This window comes from Lissotriton vulgaris, chromosome 11 (assembly GCF_964263255.1).
Source record: "Lissotriton vulgaris chromosome 11, aLisVul1.2, whole genome shotgun sequence".
NCBI classification, from domain to species: Eukaryota; Metazoa; Chordata; class Amphibia; order Caudata; family Salamandridae; genus Lissotriton; species Lissotriton vulgaris.
The window spans coordinates 575,999,212-576,019,069 of NC_141699.1; positions in this window are offsets into that span (position 1 = coordinate 575,999,212).

Below are 19,858 nucleotides of genomic sequence, written 5' to 3' on the forward strand. Positions count from 1 at the left end.
AACAATTTTGAGTCTCCTTATCTCTTCTCCCAGTCCCCTCCTCTTTCTGGCTTTGGTGTTTGTGCAATGCAACTGTATTTTAAATGTATGGGATTGCTTTGATGACTCTTCTCAAAATGTCTCATTTTGGGATAGTTGCAATGATTATCAGATATTACACAAATGTGTTGTAGGATACTCTTATGAGCTGCTAAGGTGGTACTACCAACATAACGTTTTTTCACAGGGGCATTTGAGGATGTATACCACAAAGTTTGATCTGCATGCCAAATTGCCCTTGATTTTTATGTTCTTTTGAAAGGGTGTAGTCAACAATGTCATGTTTTTGCCATTCCAACAGTCCTTACATTTTGAACACTTTCTAAACCCTTCTTGTTTACTGAGCCACGTTCTGTGCATTCTTCCAGAAGAGAAGTCACTTCTTACTAAATGGTCCCTCAGTGACCTTGAATTTTTGTAAGTGACCTGTGGTCATTTTTGTCACTACTGTACCTGTAACTGGATCCCCAGTTTTACTAGGTACCAGTATTTATTCAGAATGGCTCTCACTTTGGTGTGTCCTTGATTGTAAGTAGGTATTAACTTGTGTGGTCCTTTCCTTGAGAATAGCTTCCTTACAGCAGTCTTTTAGGGTTCAAAAAGAGCATCTTCCCTTTTGAGGGCCCTTACTTTGCTAGATGTCCCTTCCAAAATAGTTTTTGGATTTCCTCTCTGAATAAATCGATTTTTCATTTCTCCTTCTATTCGCTTCGGTCGAACTCCTCCACTGTACTGCACGCGCCCTCCTTGCCCGATAAAGGGGCACAGACAGAATATCGAGTTTGAAATGTCGACATACACTCCATCGATTTGTAAATATTGTGATGCAGAAATATCGACAGCAAGAATATTGTGGTAGGAGGAGCCAAGCAGGCATCTGAAATGGCCGCATAGTCGCTCGGCTCCGTGAGCCCTTTCGCCCCACACATACATCCTGGCACTTATACTGAGCCACAAAGGCGTATTTAAATAGGAGAAGGAGAACGATCACTTACCGTCTGTTCCTGAGGCTCCTACGTGCGGCAGACCCTGAGAACTGTCCCCGATTGCTCTGCGGCCCCCGTGGTGATGAGACCGGGGCGTTGACTTAGACGTGCAGCCGGCCGCGACTGCAACAACAACGGCCGCTGGTGGTGGTGAGGAGTCGGTCGGAGTGTGGTAAATATTTGATTTACCGTTTTAATTTCTATACAGGTAAGTACTTAAACAAAAATAACTCAATCGGAAAGAAAGACGCAGAGTCCGTGGTGTTAGAGTTCTTAGGGGTTTTATTCCTTAAAAAGGAATGGGTCAGGTACCGGATATCGGGTTCCTGCCACCACAGGGGTGCAGGAAGGGATAGAGCATACTTTATTGACATTACATTACTTTTATACTTAATATACACAATAGAAGGCGTAACAGCTGAGAGAAACAAGATAAAGATACACACGTGTTAGCAATACGTAATCAGAAGGCGTGAACTAAGGCGTGCACAGAGGTGTGTTCTAGAAACGTCACATGTAAGTGTCAGAAGTGGGTGGCTCTATGACAGAATAGTGCAGAGTCAGCAGGAATCGGTAGCTAGGATGCGCGCGCAGCTGCATGACGTGTGATTGACGTAAAGTTGGAGGGTGCAGGGGACTTGACATTTACACTAGAGGAAAGAGACAGAAGTCTGGCATGTCAGATCAACTCGTTCCTATATCATATCTGGTATCTGATGTTTGGGAACCATATTATCTAGAAGGAAAAGGTCTCTCGGACAGAGGCTATTCTATACTGACTGTGAGTGCGTGTATAAGCGTCTAGGTGTCTGCATGAGATGCGAGGGGGCATGGGCCTACCATGGTAACAGAGACTATGAATTACTCGGACGGAGACAGTGAGGCCGGGCCCTTTGCTCTGCAGCTGGAAGGATGTTTACTTAAACTAGTAGGCAGGAATGTATTTTTAAGGAGCGGAACAGATAATTCGAAGGTTGAATACAGTCTTGGCAGGCAACAGGCTGAGCTAAGCGCCATGAGCCGCGCAGGGAGTAAGGCAGAGGTCACGGGTACAGAGGCCGGCCCAGGCTGAGGCATTTCAGAGTCTGAAGGCAGGAAAAGGCTCGATGGCAGAATTCAGGGCCTACTTCGCCTGGGCTGGAAAACGTGTAAAGTACACCACAAAAAGACGTTGGCAAGGCATACTTAGAAACGGAATATTCAACCCGTTCAGGGTGGGTCTGAAAGAGGACATGTTAACGTTGGACGCAAATGTGTTTGCGTCTTCATAGCTGGCACAGGAGGGAAGTTACATGCACTTTAAGTTCGTACATGGAGACGGTGGGGTACACGTTAGGGAACATTTCTTGACCATAAAATTTATATTTCCTCAGGAGGGTGCCGTTGACTTGAAGGGCCGCCGATGGCAGTGACGGCCCAGTCCACTTGGTGGTGAGCCTTGAGGGGCTGCGTGGCGAAGCAGGGTCGAAGGGGGTGCATGACTCCTGGCCCCCTCCCCAATCTCTCTGCCCGGGCATAACCAAGGATTGCCCCCGAAATAGGCGGGCGGCTCCCGGGGAGCGGCAGGGATTTTGTTTAGCCTTTTGGTGACTCTCCCCCGGGGAGCCCGCCTCACAGTTTTGAGTCCCGGTTGTGCATCCCGTAGCGCCCTGAATTGGGTCCTGGTCCCTGAGCGAGGTGAAGATAGACGAGGCCGAACTGACTAAGATGGCGGCTGGCGCCCTCCTCTACGGACCATGTCCAGGTCGGACGGCTGTCATACGGATGGGGTCGGGATGCTGGCAGCGTACACATGAGCCCACATCCAAGGACGTATTGGCTGCCCTAACGATTTTGCACAAGACCCTGATCTGTAATGCTCGGGACCTGGGTAGAAGAATTGCCGCCATTGCTGTCTCGCCGTCCCTAACGGCCACAGTTTGATCCCAAGGGAGTGCCGACGAGCCCGCAACTATGTCCACGGGGAGAGTCCCTGCTCCGCTTGGGTACCGGGAGCCGCCGAAGGACCCGGTTCCTGTGACCGCTCTGGCTGACATGTTTGTACACGTGAGTGTCTCTTCGGGGCACATTTTCAATTGGCGGCTGGGGAAACAACACCGTTTTCCTTATTGGGCTGTCCCGGCGATGTCGTGGTGCTTGCCGGACTGTGTGACTCTCCTTTCTTGAATGGTACTACTGTGTATGGACTTTGGGAAGCTCCCGGGGTCAACATCGACACTACCGGATCTCTGCTGTATATACTCGGATGGGTTTGGGTTGCTGTACTTTTCTGTGGCTACGCTCCGGCCTGACCCGCCCGGATCGTTTGGACCCTCCAGGCTGCTCTGTATACCGATTGACAAGTGGACTTCTGGCGGTACCATTGCCAGACAAGGCCAGGGATGATATGGTTCAGAGTCTATTGGCCTTATTGTTGACTGACGGTGCATTGGGTATGTATGACCGGGATTCCATTGCTGTTGTGGCCGGGGCTTGATGTTTTCCATTGATATTCTACTTTGCTTCTGGGATTTTCCTGGGTGTAGGGATGAAGGGCGGGGTCGGGCGGCGAGACCGAGGGCCCTCCTCCGCTTATATTTTTTCTCTTTCTCTCTCTCCTTTCTATATTTCGGGTCTCCAATAGGGCGACAGGCACGCTGCTGGGGGGGTAGGCCATGGTCTTCTGCAGGAGTGCAGGGTGGGGGGTAGGGGGGATGGTGTTTATTCGGTATTTGTTTCTATGGCCCTTTAGTCTTTTTTCCCTTTTAAGTGTTGTCGTCATTCATGATCCCTGCAGTATGTTTTGTTTTGAGGGGTGGGGTTTGGACTTGTTACATACCGGGTTTGTGCCTGCATTTCTCCTGATTTGTGTATCTTACCCCCGATACTTCATTCGTATTTGTACTATTGTGGATATCCTGATTTGCGCGCAGTATTGTAGGACCATGTATGACTGTACGGCACTCTTTTTTAGTTTCCTATTTGAAAATTAACCTTTCAAATCCTGATTTCAAGCCTGTACATCTGATCACAAGGTATGTCCTGGTATTTTTATGACCCCGGCTTTCAAACTGCTATAACTTTCCATATTGCTTGCTGTACTCCTGCTCTGATTAGCGGCCGGCCGGGATGGTTGTAGGCCCATACTTGTAAATGCTTGTAATACTAATAAAGGTTCCCAAAAAAAAAAAAAAAGAATATTGTGGTCAAGAATATCGACTTGGAGGTAAAAAATATCATTTTTGAAAATATCGAAGTCTTTAATATTGTTTGCAAAAATATAGCTGTTTAAAATATCACTGTTCTAATTAGTGTTATGTATTTTAGTATGTATTTTAAAAGTATGTGAACAATTGTTTTGTATAAGTATTGCTTTTGTTTTTTAATATATGTTTTTGCATTGTTAGTAGTTACTAATTTTATTTTAATAAAATGTAAAATTTTGCAGTTCTGTAGCGGGTTGTGGGTGTATAGGGGGAATAGGGTGGAAAGTAATTTAATCATAATAAATTATTTTTATTTATTTATAAGTATTTATTTGATTAAAAATGTATAGTATCAATTGTGGGAATTAATTTATTATTAATTAATTATTGATTGGCTGTTAATTGTTAATTATTAAGTAATTAACAATTATGTTAATTGTGTCATTTTTTAGGAGCGGGTTGTGGGTTAATAGTGGAATAGGGTGGGAAGTAATTTAATTATAATAAATGTTTTACTATTTATTATGTAATAATAGTTATTTAATTTTCATTTTATAGTGTTAATCGTGGGAATTCATTTCTTATTAATTATTTCTTAATTGTGTGTTCATTATTATTTGATTAATTAATTGGTAATTAAATATATTATTTGTGTTATTTTTTTAGGAGTGGGTGGTGGTGTTTATAGGGGAATAGGAAGGGAAGTAATGTATTTATAATGAATTATGACCTATTTGTACATTAATGCTAACTATTTATTTAAAATTTAAATATGGAAATTGTGTAATTAATTTAAGATGTGAGTTGTGGGGTTTATAGTGATAAAGGGTGGGAAGTAAATTCTTTAAAATTAATAATAGGTTGTTTTTAATTGATATTAATTTATTCATGTAAAATTAGTTATGGAAATTGTGTAATGATTTTAGTTGTGGGCTGTGGTGTTTATTTTGTTAGAGGGTGGAAAGTAATTTATTTTCAATTAATTATTTTCTAGTTGATCATTGAGAATTCATCAAATCATAAACATTTATGGTATTTGTTTATTTTTACTTTCTGTGTGGGTTTTGGTTTTATAGGGGTAATGCTTTGGGAGAAAATATATTTTTATCTGTTTTAAATTGTTTTTTTAATTAATAATATTTCTTTAATTGATAATTAATTATGTTAATTATGGAGGCACATGTGTTTTTTAATTTAGATGTTTGTAGTGAATTGTGTGATGTTATAGGATAGGAAATAAAAAAGATAACATTTATGTAATAATGTTTTTGATGATAATTTCTATTACAAATAGTTTTGGTTTGTAAATTATTTTTAATTAAAATATATATATTTTTAGGTGTTTGCTAGATCTTTTTAACATTATAATATGTCTCTATCTTTTGTAATTTTTTAATATTCTAAAATGTTTTCTTTTTTTGTTTTTTAACATCTTTTTTGATTGTACTTGATATTTTGTTTGTTTTTAGTTTTAAACTGACTCAAATGGGAATATTACAATGTCATCCAGAGACCAGGTGAGTAAAGATAGTTCATTTTATTAAAGTGAAAAAATAATACATAAAAATTATACATTTGAAAGTGCAAATGACCCTACTCAATCTTAGTTAAAGTGTAAATAATTAAGAGTAGAAAAAAGAATTCATACTAAAGAATTAAGGGTGTAGTACCCAGCATTCAAAGTGTATCTGTCTTTCAGGATACAGCAGTTTAGGGACAAAAGAGTATACTTGCTTTACACTTATAACGGTATCTATTAGTAGTGCGTGTGAGTATTCACTAGTGGTAACCAATTACTCTCGCCGTAAATAAATTACTAAGTTATATAAATGATGTCCAAAGGAAGAAGGAATAAGTCATAATCAATTAACAAACACAAATCATGGGTATCGTACCATCTTCGTTATAAAACAATCTCGTCTATCTTAATCATAATATCAATGCTGGAAGAGTCTCGGTCATAATAAAATAATATAAACAACTAATCGAGGAGAACATGGTTGCAAAAACAAACACCTAACTCCGTGCTCGTTAAGTTATCTGTAGTCGGTGACACAATCCTTCTAACTCGTTCAATCTGGATAACAGAATACAGAGATAGATAGCGATTAGTATGAGTCCTTTTATAAAATAGATCACATAATAGTAACACCTATTAAGCAAGAGAGCTGCACAGCACATTAGACGATAAATTGCTTCCCTAGGGCAGTATCCAAATAAAATATAGAACTTAAGTGTGAGAAGGTGAAATAGGAAACGGGAAAGGGAACATTAGTGTATTAAAAACAATTTAGGAACAGGAGTTCCTTCCTGGTTGCGAGAGGTATACATATAATCTTACAATCAGAGATGCACATGCATTTCTTCGTCAATATTCATACCGATGGGTGCGACAGTGCCAGCTTGGAGAATGAATTTTGGATTCAGATCTACGTAAGGCCAAAGTTCTGTTCCGACCTCTTGGATTTTTAGGAATTGTGTCAAGTGCAAAGTATTTGGCTTTGGTCCTGTCACTGTTATGATGTTGATTAAAGTGTCTTGCAGTGCTGTAAGTGAAATCTTTATTCGCAATGGCCCTCCAGTGCTCTAGTATTCTCTTCTTGACAGGAAAAGTAGTTGAGCCTATATACCACTTGCCACAAAGACAAGTGATAACATATACAATGAATTCTGTATTGCATCGGTAAGTTTTTACCAATACACCATTTCAGGTTTGTTCTTTGCAATGTTACCTCTCTCACAATATCACTGTTGCTACATGCTTTGCATTTTCCACATTTGTGGAATCCTTCTCTTTTGGCTAGCCGGGTAAGTTGTTTACTCTCCATGTGACTTCCTACAATCTGATCTTTTATTGAGTGGCCTTTTCTATAGTTTATAGAAGGATGTGGGCCTAGTTTTTCTTTAAGGACTTTTTCTTTTAAGAGAATGTCCCATCTTTTTCTGATTATTTGGCTAAGTTGTGGTGATTGGGAGTTGTAGGTGGTAATCAGTCTAATGATAGAATTTGAGTTGGCAAGTTTGGTTTTGGCTATTTTTTACAGTGCATCTTCCCTTTTGAATTCTTCAATCTTTTGTTCTCCTTTCTTTAGCATTTTAGTCGGATAACCCCTGGCTTGAAACCTTTTGTACATTTCAGTTTTATTGTTACTAAAAGTTTCATTGGTGCTGCATTTTCTCTTTGCACGGAGAAATTTACTAAAGGAGATGCTCCATCTGAAGTTTGGTGGGTGGCAACTCTCTTGAGGTAGTACTGAGTTGCCAGCAGTTTTCTTCCTAAAAACTTCAGTGTCTAGTTTGTTGACATTTGCAGTTACCTTGATGTTGAGGAAGTCAACACTTTCCTGACTGTGTTGCATGGAGAATTTAAGGTTGACTTTATTCGGATTCAACTTATTCAGGAATACAAAAAGATCTTTCTCATTACTCTCCCAGACGAAAAAGATGTTGTCTATAAACCTGAGCCAGATATTGACTTTATTGATCAAGGGTTCCAAGGTTTCATCCCAGAGCACTCGCTCCTCCCACCAGCCCACCAACAAGTTGGCGTAGCTGGAGGCAAAGCAGATGCCCATAGAGGTACCCTGTGCTTGTTTGTATAGCATCCCATTGAACATAAAGACATTCTCTACAAGGCACAGTTCTATCATTTGTAGAAGTATTTTGGGGTGTGCCTCAAGATGTACACTTCTGGATTTTAAGAAGTAGTCACATGCCCTAAGACCGTCAACATGCCTAATGCTGGTATATAGACTTTTTATGTCTAGGCATACAAGCCAAAAGTGCTTTTCCCAGTGGATGTTTTCAATTTTTTGGAGAAAATCTTTTGTGTCCTTAAAGGTGATGTTAAGTCTCTTACATAGTCTGCTAAAAAATGTTCCACGTATCGTGAGACATTTTCCAGCAGACTATTCTTGGATGACACTATGGGTCAACCTGGTGGCTGCATAGGGTCTTTATGGACCTTGGGGAGTAGGTAAAGAGTTGGAAAAGTAGGTGTCTCATTTCTAAGGAATTTTGTCTTGTCTCAGTTGAAAAGATTATTGTCTGACCATTCTTTGAGATAATCAAAAATTCTTGTCTGCAATCTTCTTGGATATGATGGATCTACCCTGGTATAACAGGTTGTATCAAATAGCTGCCTCATGGCCTCCTTTATATAATTTTTCGTTCCCCAAAGTACAATGTTTCCCCCTTTGTCAGAAGGTTTAATTATAATGGCGTCATCATTTCAGAGGTTCCTGAGGGTTTCTCTGAGCTCTATAGTCAAATTCTGTCTCCCAACCGTTTTTTTGAGGGGCAATTAAATATCATTATTCACTAGGTCGTGAAAGACATCGATATTGTCTCTAGGTAGCTGTTGCCTAAATTTAGACTTTGCTCTAAAGGGTGTCCTTACTTTGGTCACAGGGTCATGTGCTGCGCTGGGTGCCGTGATATTAGTAGTGGGATCAGAGAGGGTAATAGTTTGGGTCGTGTCAGGGAGTTCCTCATTGCTAAGGCTCTCTAGTGTCTTAAGAATTTCTTTATCACCCATAGATGTGGCTGAACCTTCATTTAGCACAAATGAATTTTGTTGTCTACTCTTGTGGATTTTAAACAATTTGAGCTTACGTACAAACAAGTACATATCTATTTGTGTTTGTGCATAGTCAATAGGAGAGTCCGGACAAAAATTCAGTCCAAGTTTGAGCACTTGCTCTTCACTTTTTGCCTATTAGAAAGGTTCATTACCGTTAATTCCTGTGGTTGTTCTGCCATTATTTGCCTTTCTGGGTCTGGCCTCTGTTTCCCACACCAGTGTTGACGCTTTTTGCTGCGCTGCTCTCGCCGATTTTTTGTATTGTTCTTCCTCCTCTGCCTTGATACCTTGTTCTTCCTCATATTGATTGTTCATTTGCCTCTACCATGAGGCGCATTTCTATGTTAAAAGCCATTACTTTGGCTGGGCAAGCAATGGTGCTGTTAATTGAGCCAGCCTCTGAACTGAGGCTTGTCCCGGATTCCCATCTGTCCTTGTCTGCAGCTCCTAATGCCCTGTCCTTCAAAAGGAATGCACGCAGTTTGTCAAACTTCTTGGCAAATGTCAGGATCATTCCTGATTGATAATCTCTCTCATCCCTTTCAAATTTTTGTTGTTTCCTTGCAAATATGTCTTTTTCAAAGTTGGAAATACAATCATTCACTGTAGATAGTATTTTCTTCACCTCATTTTGATTTAAGGTCGTCAAGAATTTTTTGTATCTCTTCTAATAGGTCTTTATGTTCTTCCCAGACATTTCTTATCAGAATTTGCAACATATTCCTGGAACAGGCGCTCGTGTTCTCTAGCCATGCTTTTAGCACTTCTGGTTTCGGTTTACTCCAAGTTGGCACAATAAAGATCCGTAATCCATGAGGTTTGCGATCAACCTCCAAATAATTCTGGAGTGATGTTGCCTCCCACCAGCCGCTTAACTCCCTCTTGCGCAGCCTTTCCAATAAGTTGCCCTCTTGTTTTATGCTGGAAGCTGTTTGCACTGGAACCGCTTTGTTCTCTCCACTTTTGTTGCTCATGTTTTTTTTTAAATTAAGTCTGCAGAGGCCTCCCGCCCCTTTAGGAACTCCGTAGCCCAGAATGCACTTCGGTCAGCCGACCGTCTTCATACTGGATCGCGCTGTCAAAAAAATGTATATATATATATTTATTTTGTAATCTTTTATATTTTTATAAAATTTTAAAATAAATAAATATTATTCAGTTATTAATTGTTTTAAAGTAAATATATATATTTATATATGTATATATTACATTTTATATATGTATGTTCACATTTCTTTAAATTACATTTATTTCTTGTAGTTGTTAAAATATATATTAAATCCAAAGAATGTTTATTAAGTTGATTTTATTATTTAACTTTTTTTATATATATAATAAAATCGATATTTTGTACATCTATATTTTTTACATCAATATTTTTCCCCATATTTTTATACTAACCATTATTAATATAGGATGTCAATATTTTTTACATAAACATTTATGACTCGATATTTGTGTATGGGGATATTTTGGATGTCAATATTCTATCAATGAACTCCTGATAAAACTCTCCAAAAGGAATACTTCTAATGAGTGGGGCTGGATGTGAACTTTATCCATGCAGAATAGTATTCACAGCTCTAGGTTTTCTGATAACAGTGGTTTCCAATTTCTCTTCCCCAACCTGAATGTCTAAAAAAATCTATTGTGGTTGTACTCACTTTGCCTGTGAATTTCAAATTAAGATCATTAGTATTATGTCCATGTATGAACATTCTTGCTTCTGTCTCTGTGCCCTGCCACAGCACAAAGACATTGTCTATGTACCTAAGCCACATTATGATCTGTGCAGCCCATCATCCCATCGACGTGCCTCAGAGCACCTGCTCCTCCCACCATCCCATATTCAAATTAGCATAGCTGGGGGGGAAGCAGGTGCCATAGCAGTCTCTTACTCTTGTTGGTACAATCCGTTATCATAAAAATGTTCTTAGTTAAGCACCACTTTATCATTTCCAACAGCATCTGGTTATGTAATGCAAAACCTATAGGTCTCACCCTAAGAAAATGTTGGCAGCCCTGAATCCATCATGATGCTGAATGCTCATAAACAATGTGGAGACATCTAGGGCCCTATTAGGATGACGGGCGGAAAACCACCCCGACAGCCATGGAGGTGGGAAACAACCGCCCGCAGGGACCGTGGAGAAACCAGTGGCTTAATTAGGAGCAACTGCCAAAAAAGACCGACTGCATCGGTTGCGGGCCAACAAAAACCACTCAATGCGGGTGGTGATGTCCAAAAACCAACCACGGCGGTCGGAAACGCTGCTGAAAAGCTACAACCCGACGCAAGCATGTGGAGACACCGCACGGGAAATTCGTATATCCCGATGGTTCCGCGGTACGATCCGCTGTTTCCGACCGCCGCAGTCGCATACAGGAGTGAAAGTGAGAGACAGCAGAAGAGCTGCAGCATAGCTACTGCAGTGAACAATAAATGAAAAGCATGGCCGTCCCAAGCAAAAACACTGCCGCAATGCCAAAAATTGCACAAAACAAAGTAGCCATGCCCCCCAAGTACACAAAACACAAACAAATGAAAAGGAAAAATGCCAAACTGAAACCTAAAATTCCCAGGACAACCCCCACAACACACCTGACAGCATAATCCCATGTGGACACACCCACACAGCTGTATATAAAACCAGCCCCTTCACTGACCACAATCCTTTGCAAGACTCCAGAAGGGAAGGGCATACACCAGATCTGACAGGAGAGGAAAGAGAACGCAGCACACCCACCACCACCAACACCACTACCACCATCACACCAGCACCAACAATCCCCCACCACATAACACACCTCACACAAAAACACCACACCCACCACCCACACCCCTGTAACCACAAACACTTCAAACACCACACACCATGGCATCACAGAAAATGCCCAAATTCACAGAGAGTGAGTTGACTGTCATGGTAAATGAGATAGTCAGAGTGGAACCACAACTGTTTGGTAGCCTGGTCCAACAGACACCTTTAGCCACAAGGACTCAAATGTGGGAAAGGATAGTACAAAGGGTCAATGCAGTAGGGTCCAGGCTGAGATCCAAGAAGGAGATCATGAAAAGTTGGCACGATCTCAAGAGGGTTGTCAAAGAGAGGAGGAGCAAGAACTGGGAGCTGGCTAACTGCACTGGCAGTGGCCCTCCAATCCCACAGAAAACATTCACACCATGGGAGGAGAAGGTGCTTGCCATATTGCATCCTGAGAGTCTCACAGGAGTATCTGGGGGAGTGGAGGCTGGTAAGTACAAACACATGTCAACCAACACACTGATATGTACTGTTTTGCATATCCGAAAACACACACCACACCAGACAAATCACATCCATCTGCACCACACACCCACAAACACCTGTCTCACAGATGCAACATACACCCACTCCCACATACCCTAAACATAGCTAGCAATAAAACCATGGGAGCAGGAGCACAGTCAGCCTGCAATACTACTCCCACCATTCCCCCTGTCCCACACCCCAGCACGATGGAGGCCACCCTCCCTCCCACAAGCACTGTGAAGCCATTGCATTGTTCACCAAACAAACTAACAGGTAGGTAGCCATCTTCTCTGGGAGGCCTGTATGTGGGAGGGAGGTCTGCACTACTACTCCCACCATGTCCCTTGTCCCACAACCCAGCAAGATGGAGCCCTCCCCCTACACCACACAGGAGCACATGGAAGCCATTGCATTGTTCACAAAATAAACTTACAGGTAAGTAGCCATCCTCTCTGGGAGTCCTGTATATGGGAGGGATGCCTGCACTACTACTCCCACCATGCCCTGTCCCACACCGCAGCAAGATGGAGCACTCCCCCCACACCATCCAGGAGCACAAGGAAGCCATTGCATTATTCACCCTCACCTTACAGGTAGGTAGCCATCTTGCTTGGGAGGCCTGTATGTGGGAGGGAGGTCTGCACTACTACTCCCACCATGCCTCCTATCCCACACCCCAGCAAGGTGGAGCCCCCCCACACCACCAAGGAGCACATGGAAGTCATTGTATTCTTCACCCTCACCTTACAGGTAGGTAGCTATCTTGCTTGTGAGGCCTGTATGTGGGAGGGAGGTCTGCACTACTACTTCCACCATGCCCCCTGTCCCACACCTCAGCAAGATGGAACTCTCCCCCCACACCACCCAGGAGCACATGGACGCCATTGCATTCTTCACCCTCACCTTACAGGTAGATAGCCATCTTGCATGGGAGGCCTGTATGTGGGAGGGGGCCTTGCACTACTACTCCCATAATGCCCCCTTCCCCACACCCCAGCAAGATGGAGCCCTCCCCCCACACCACGCAGGAGCACATGGAAGCCATTGCATTCTTCACCCTCACCTTACAGGTACATAGCCATCTTGCTTGTGAGGCCTGTATGTGGGAGGGGGCCCTGCACTACTACTCCCACGATGCCCCCTGTCCCACACCCCAGCAAGATGGAGCCCTCCCCCCACACTTCCCAGGAGCACATGGAAGCCACTGCATTCTTCACCCTCACCTTACAGGTAAATAGCCATCATGCTTGTGAGGACTGTATGTGAGAGAGAGGCCTGCACTACTACTTCCACTATGCCCCCTGTCCCATACTACAGCAAGATGGAGACCGCCCCAATACCACCCAGGAGCACAAGTAAGCCGTTGCATTCTTCACCCTCACCTTACAGGTAGGTAGCCATCTTGCTTGGGAGGCCTGTATGTGGGAGGGAGGTCTGCACTACTACTCCCACCATGCCCCCTGTCCCATACTATACCAAGATCGAGCCCCATCCCCTCACCACCTAGGAGCAAATGGAAGCCATTGCATTGTTCACCCTCACCTTACAGGTGGGTAGCCATCTTGCTTGTGAGGCCTGTATATGCGAGGGAGGCCTGCACTACTACTCCTACCATGCGCTCTGTTTCACACCCCAGCAAGATGGAGCCCTCCCTCCCTCCCACAAGCACTGTGAAGCCATTGAATTCTTCACCAAACAAACTAACAGGTAGGTAGCCATCTTCGCTGGGAGGCCTGTATGTGGGGGGGAAGTCTGCACTACTACTCCCACCATGCCCCCTGTCCCACACCCCAGCAAGATGGAGCCCTCCTTCCCTCCCACAAACACTGTGAAGCCATTGCATTGTTCACCAAAAGAACTAACAGGTAGGTGGCAATCTTCTCTAGGAGGGCTGTATGTGGGAGGGAGGCCTGCATCACTACACACACTACCAATTGCATTCAATGCATCGATACCTGAGATGTACGAGTAATTTATGTACCTTTGCATCATGTAATGAGGCGCAGTATTGCACTTGCAATTTTTTTTGATGAACTGTCAATTCTGTAGTGTACAGACAGTGGAAGACACTCAGCTAACAGATTACTTGCACAGTGCACAACACTGACCATTCCCCATCTAATCCACAGGTGACCAAGAACTCACTGCTGAGGATGACAACAGCGACCAGCAGAGCCAGTCTCCACCCCCCGGTCCATGGACTCTCGGATGTCGACTCCCAGGATTCTTTGGACAGTGAGCTTCAGGCCGGCACATCTGGTGTGCCAGGGAGCACCAGGTCCCAGGCCCCCATCCTCCCCACCACAATGTCTGCTGCAATAACAACTGCACAGCAGACCCCTGCAGTTATGGCCTGTGCCTCCACTGCCACCACCACCACCACCAGTGCCACCTGCAGCACCCTCCCTGTCCCAGTGGCTGACCAGCCCACACCAACTACTGTGGACGACAGGGAGGGTGTGCATGGACCTATAGTGGCGAGGCAACTGGTCCGTGGTAACAGGGCAGATGGGAGGGCCAGGGTTAACCCCAGACCGCACACCATCCCTGGACTACTCCACCAGAGTCATCGGTGCCTACAAACAGGTCCAGGCACAAAGTGGCCGGTCTGAAGAACTATTACGAGAGCTCATCCTGCTGATGAGGCCCATCGACACACACATGGGGCAAATGGTAGACCTCATGGGTAGCACGTGGTGTTACTGAGGGACAGGCCTGTTTCCCAAACACCTCCGCCCCCTCTGTTGTACTGCAGGATGACAGTGCACCATCCTCCCCTGCGGCCACAGAGAGAGGTGAGTCCATGCAGCAGGCCCCTCCCACCCAAGCGATCAAGGGGGCATCCAAAGAAGACCCTGGGAGTCTGGAGGCAAAGCACCAGCCAAATGCTAGACACAGAGCCTGCCCTGATGGCAACCCTCTTCCCCACTGCATTGACTGTTTGGACTGTCCTTCCCCACATTTCCTTGTAAATGGCACCTGCCTGTTGGACTAGGTCACCACATCGATGTGGTGTCTACTCTTACATCTCATTTACCATGCCTGTCAACTCACTACTACATCACCACCTTCATGTAAATCTGCCCGCACCCCTCACATGTCAACTATGTAAATCAAATACCTTACACAGTTCAATTGGTTCAGTTTCATCTTTAGTTCAATATTTACAGTGTCCAAAATGTCCACTGTGTATCCAAAAGATCTAGGCATGGATAATTTCAAGGCACCTAGGGAGACACAACAAAATAACAGTCACTGGTGTGAGTGTGGCATCACAGACAGTACACAACACCAACCATCCACATGAGTCAACAGGCAGGCAACACAATGTGCAACAAGTGCCAACAAACTGAGTCCCGTATATGTTCACAGATGACATGTCACAGCCACATTTCCACACAAAGGTGACTTTACATGTGCCTGTCTTTACCATCCGCACATAGCCCTTCACGAGCACAGCAATCACATCATACATAGTACAAGTTTTACCTCATCACGCACCTTCAAGTGAAGGAGCGTGTGATGAGCTGTTGATGCATGTCAACTTCTTCCTCCTCTTCACTGTCCTCATCGCAGGTCCTTGGGCAGGCGGGGGCCTTGGGTCCTCATCATCATCAAGGAGCAGGGGAATCCTCTTATGAATGGCCATGTTGTGGAGCATGCTGTATGCGGCCCATCGACACACGCATGCTACAACGATCTTACAGACCTTCCCAGGCGAGTATAACAGTGCACCTCCAGTCCTGTCAAGGCAGCAGAATCTTGACTTGAGCAGGCCAAATGTCTGCTTAATGACACAACGGGTCCTGCCATGGGCCTCATTGCACCTCATATCAGCCGAGGTCCTGGGATTACGTAGTGGGCACAGCAGCCATGGACGACTGGGGTATGCAGAGTCACCTAGGAATGACAAACACACATTGCAATGTTGCATAGGCACAGGGCAGCAGGTCACACACACACACCACGCAATATTATTAGGCATACTCACTCACAATCCAAGCATGCTCTGGAAGCAGATTTGCCATCATCCGGGGCACAATGCTTTTCCTCGGGATGTACGAGTCATGGACAGGGAATCTGGCACAGATATGCAAAATGGTTATGTCTGCCAGGCAAACCACCTGCACATTGATCGAGTGACACCAGACCAACATGTGTGCAATCAGTGGCACCAACAACATGGGGGATGTTCCCAAGCGGATAGAAGTCTCCCTTCACAATGGCCAATTCTGCTCCCCTGGGGAAAGTATGTATCTGTCTTTTTAGCTCATCATGGCTGCAAGTACATCCCTTAGCACCAGGCTGAACATGGGTTGAGACATCCCTGCAGCGCTGGCCACGGTCTCCTGGAAGGAACCAGATGCAAAAAAATGGAGGGCTGCCATCACTTTGTACGTTGGTGTGAAAGCTGGTGGGTAGTGGCGACGAGACTGCAGGTGGGGCTCCAACATATCACAAAGGGTCTTCAGGGTGAGTCTGTCGAGGCAGAATTTGCGAATGATCACAACATCCTCCATGTCTTCCAGGGGTGTCAAGCGACGTAGGAAATTAGGCCTCCTCCTAGTTGAGATGAAAATGGACACATGTCAATGACAACCATCAGGAGATGGCCACAGCACATCCCGTTAAGGATGTCACGGAAAAACAAACACTGCCCTGAGAAATTCGTGACACACCAGGTTACATGGGTGGACGTTTCACCCACACAGAGGGCACACCTCTCCATTTACCATACACAAGTGCCTCAAACAACACAAAGGTCAATGTGAATGCACACACACTAAACCCCACATTTCACATTTGCACGCCTTGCAGCGTACCATCCAGCCCATGTATGTAAAATGAACATGACTGTCACATACTCATCTACTGTACCTGTCACACCTCAATGCATCATATAAACTGGGCACACATCCACAACACAATGAACGCAGAAGGTCGAAAACTATCAATTGTGTTTATGAGCAGATATAAAAGCACAAGTAAGTAACAACATCATACAGTGAGACAAGCCTTGTCATGGTCATCACTGACCCACAACATATTGATTAGTGCACACATTGTTGAGTCCACTACAACACTGTCATGCACCATCAACCATCAAATTACAAACTGACATGGCAGGGACTACAGACCAATGTACGTCACACATGCCCAACCATGGCACGTGCGGGCACCTGTGGAATCAATGGAATAATGGCATTGTGTGGACAATGATGTGCCCTTCACCATGTTGCCACTGTATACGTTTTCAACAGTTCCTGATGGACATTCCCATTGCATGCCACTGTATTCACAGTAGCTACCACCTGGCCCCGGCGGTGTGTCACCAGCACCACCCCATGCACAACTGCGGTGGTCATTATCATGGAGACATGGGAGGATGGCGGTGCGCATGCTCCGCCACCCTATTCGCAGCAGTTACTGCCTGGCCCCAGTGGTGTGTCACCAGAACCACTCCTTACACAAGTGCGATAGTCATTGGCATGGAGACATGGGAGGATGGCAGTGGGCATGCTCCGCCACCCTACTTATGGTAGCTACCGCCTGGCCCCAGCGGTGTATCACCAGCACCACCCCTTACACGAGTGCAGTAGTCATTGACATGGAGGCATGCCCAAATGGAGGTTGGGCATGCTCCGCCACCCTATTCGCTGTAGCTACCGCCTGGCCCCAGCGGTGTGTCACCGCCATGAAGCATTGCCTCCAGCCAATGGGAGCGATGATTGCGGTGTCATGATACAGTTTTGAAAATCGCGGAAGGCGTGCTTTGCCACTGCGGAGGTGGTCATTGGAAGCTTTTGAACGATGCACCATCGCGGGAGCGCACCCGGGGACCCTGCAGTGCATCACCGCCATGGAGCATTGCCTACAGCCAATGGGAGCAATGATTGACATGTCATGATGCAGTTTTAAAAATCACGGAAGACATGCTCCGCCACCGCGAAGGCGGTCATTGGATGCTTTTGAATTATGCACCATCGCGGTAGCGCACCCGGGCCCCTGCAGTGCATCACCGCCATGGAGCATTGCCTACAGCCAATGGGAGCGATGATTGCGGTGTCATGATGCAGTTTTGAAAATCGTGGAAGGCATACTCCGCCACCGCGGAGGCGGTCATTGGATGCTTTTGAAAGAGGCAGAGCTGGATAACCAACTGTTGCAGCTTGGCACCTAAGAAACAACCCCAGGGGGCTATAAATCTGTGGGAGTGAGCCTCACATTTCCACTGCTCATAAAGCCTGCTGCCTGGGACCCTCTCCTGATGCTGCCTACAGAGCCTGCTACCAGAGACCCTCTCCTGCTGCTGCCTCTAGAACCTGCTGCCAGAGACCCTGTCCTGCTGCTGCCTACAGAGCCTGCTGCCAGAGACCCTCTCCTGCGGCTGCCTCTAGAACCTGCTGCCAGAGACCCTGTCCTGCTGCTGCCTACAGGAGGGGGTCTCTGCTGCCAGAGACCACCTCCTGATGCTGCCTACAGAACCTGCTGTCAGAGACCCTTATCTGCTGCTGCCTACAGAGCCTGATTCCAGAGACCCCCTCCTGCTGCTGCCTCCAGAGCAGCCGCGTAGCTAGGGGGAGGGCGGGGGGGGCGGTCCGCCCCAGGCGGCACCTTTTTTGAGGCGGCCGCGCGGGCTGGCCGGCACAGGCACTCACTCACTGACTGACTGAGGAAGCCCGGCCGAGGCCCGTTGCGGCCGCGGAGGCCTGTGAGTGGCAGTGACTGTAGGGCGGTCGGCGGTGCGTTGGCCCGTGGCGCTTTACATGCATGCACACTGTTATCACTATAATCACCTGACACTAGTGACCCGTCCGTCACCTGCCATTTCAATGTCGGAAGTGATTCCTGATCACACGCAGCGCAGCACTAAGGCTACACAATAAATCATTTCTAAATGTCGGTTCCGAGTCCGACTTCTGAATCAATCACGTGATAGAGTGCACTTTGTTGGGTGGCCCCCACCTCCTCCCAGCCCAGCCATGCTCACAGGGCCGTCAATGGTAGAGTGCGCGGTGCGCCCAGCCTTAACCAATGACGGCCCTGTAACATTTTTTGGGCCAGCCCTCTTGCCGCCGCACTGTAGTGTGACGCCTTACGCGCTGCGCCAGCGCTCACCTCACCGCCCCAGCGCCCCTCCCGTCGTGTCGAGCAGTCGAGGTGGAGTGTGGAGGAGACCACTGACCACCACCTCCATAATCATTTTTTTTGCCTGGCCCTGCTGCTCAGCTTTACAGTACTCAGCTGGCTGTGGCTGCGGGCGGCACTCTGCGAGACAGGCGAGGCGAGTGATAATTGATTGAGGTGAGAGAGTCGGGTCGGACGTCAGAGTCGAGTCCAGTTAAGTCAGATGGGGGCCACGGCCCGGGGCAGACACCAGGGTGGTGGGGCTATGATGATGCATTATAGTGGCAAGGTTTCAAATCGCTTTGTGTCTGACGACATCTTCATAATTTCAGAGTGTAATTGCGTAGCTGCCAAGGTTTCAGATAGCTTATGTGTGACATTTTCATAATGTCAGTGAAATTATGAGTGACATTGAACGGCTATGAGTGACATTTATTTGCGAGCAAAATCAAGCAATGAAGATGAGGGAAACATATCAATATCTGGAAATCTACCCATTTGTGCAAGGAGAAACTCTAGGGACATATTAAAACGGCTGCAAAGCACCGGAAATGGAAGTGCCCTAGAACGCGAGAGAGGCTGCAGCGTGGAGCCTGAGCCAGCCTCACTATGATGAACTCAAAATTGTGCAGATTGCAGACAGTG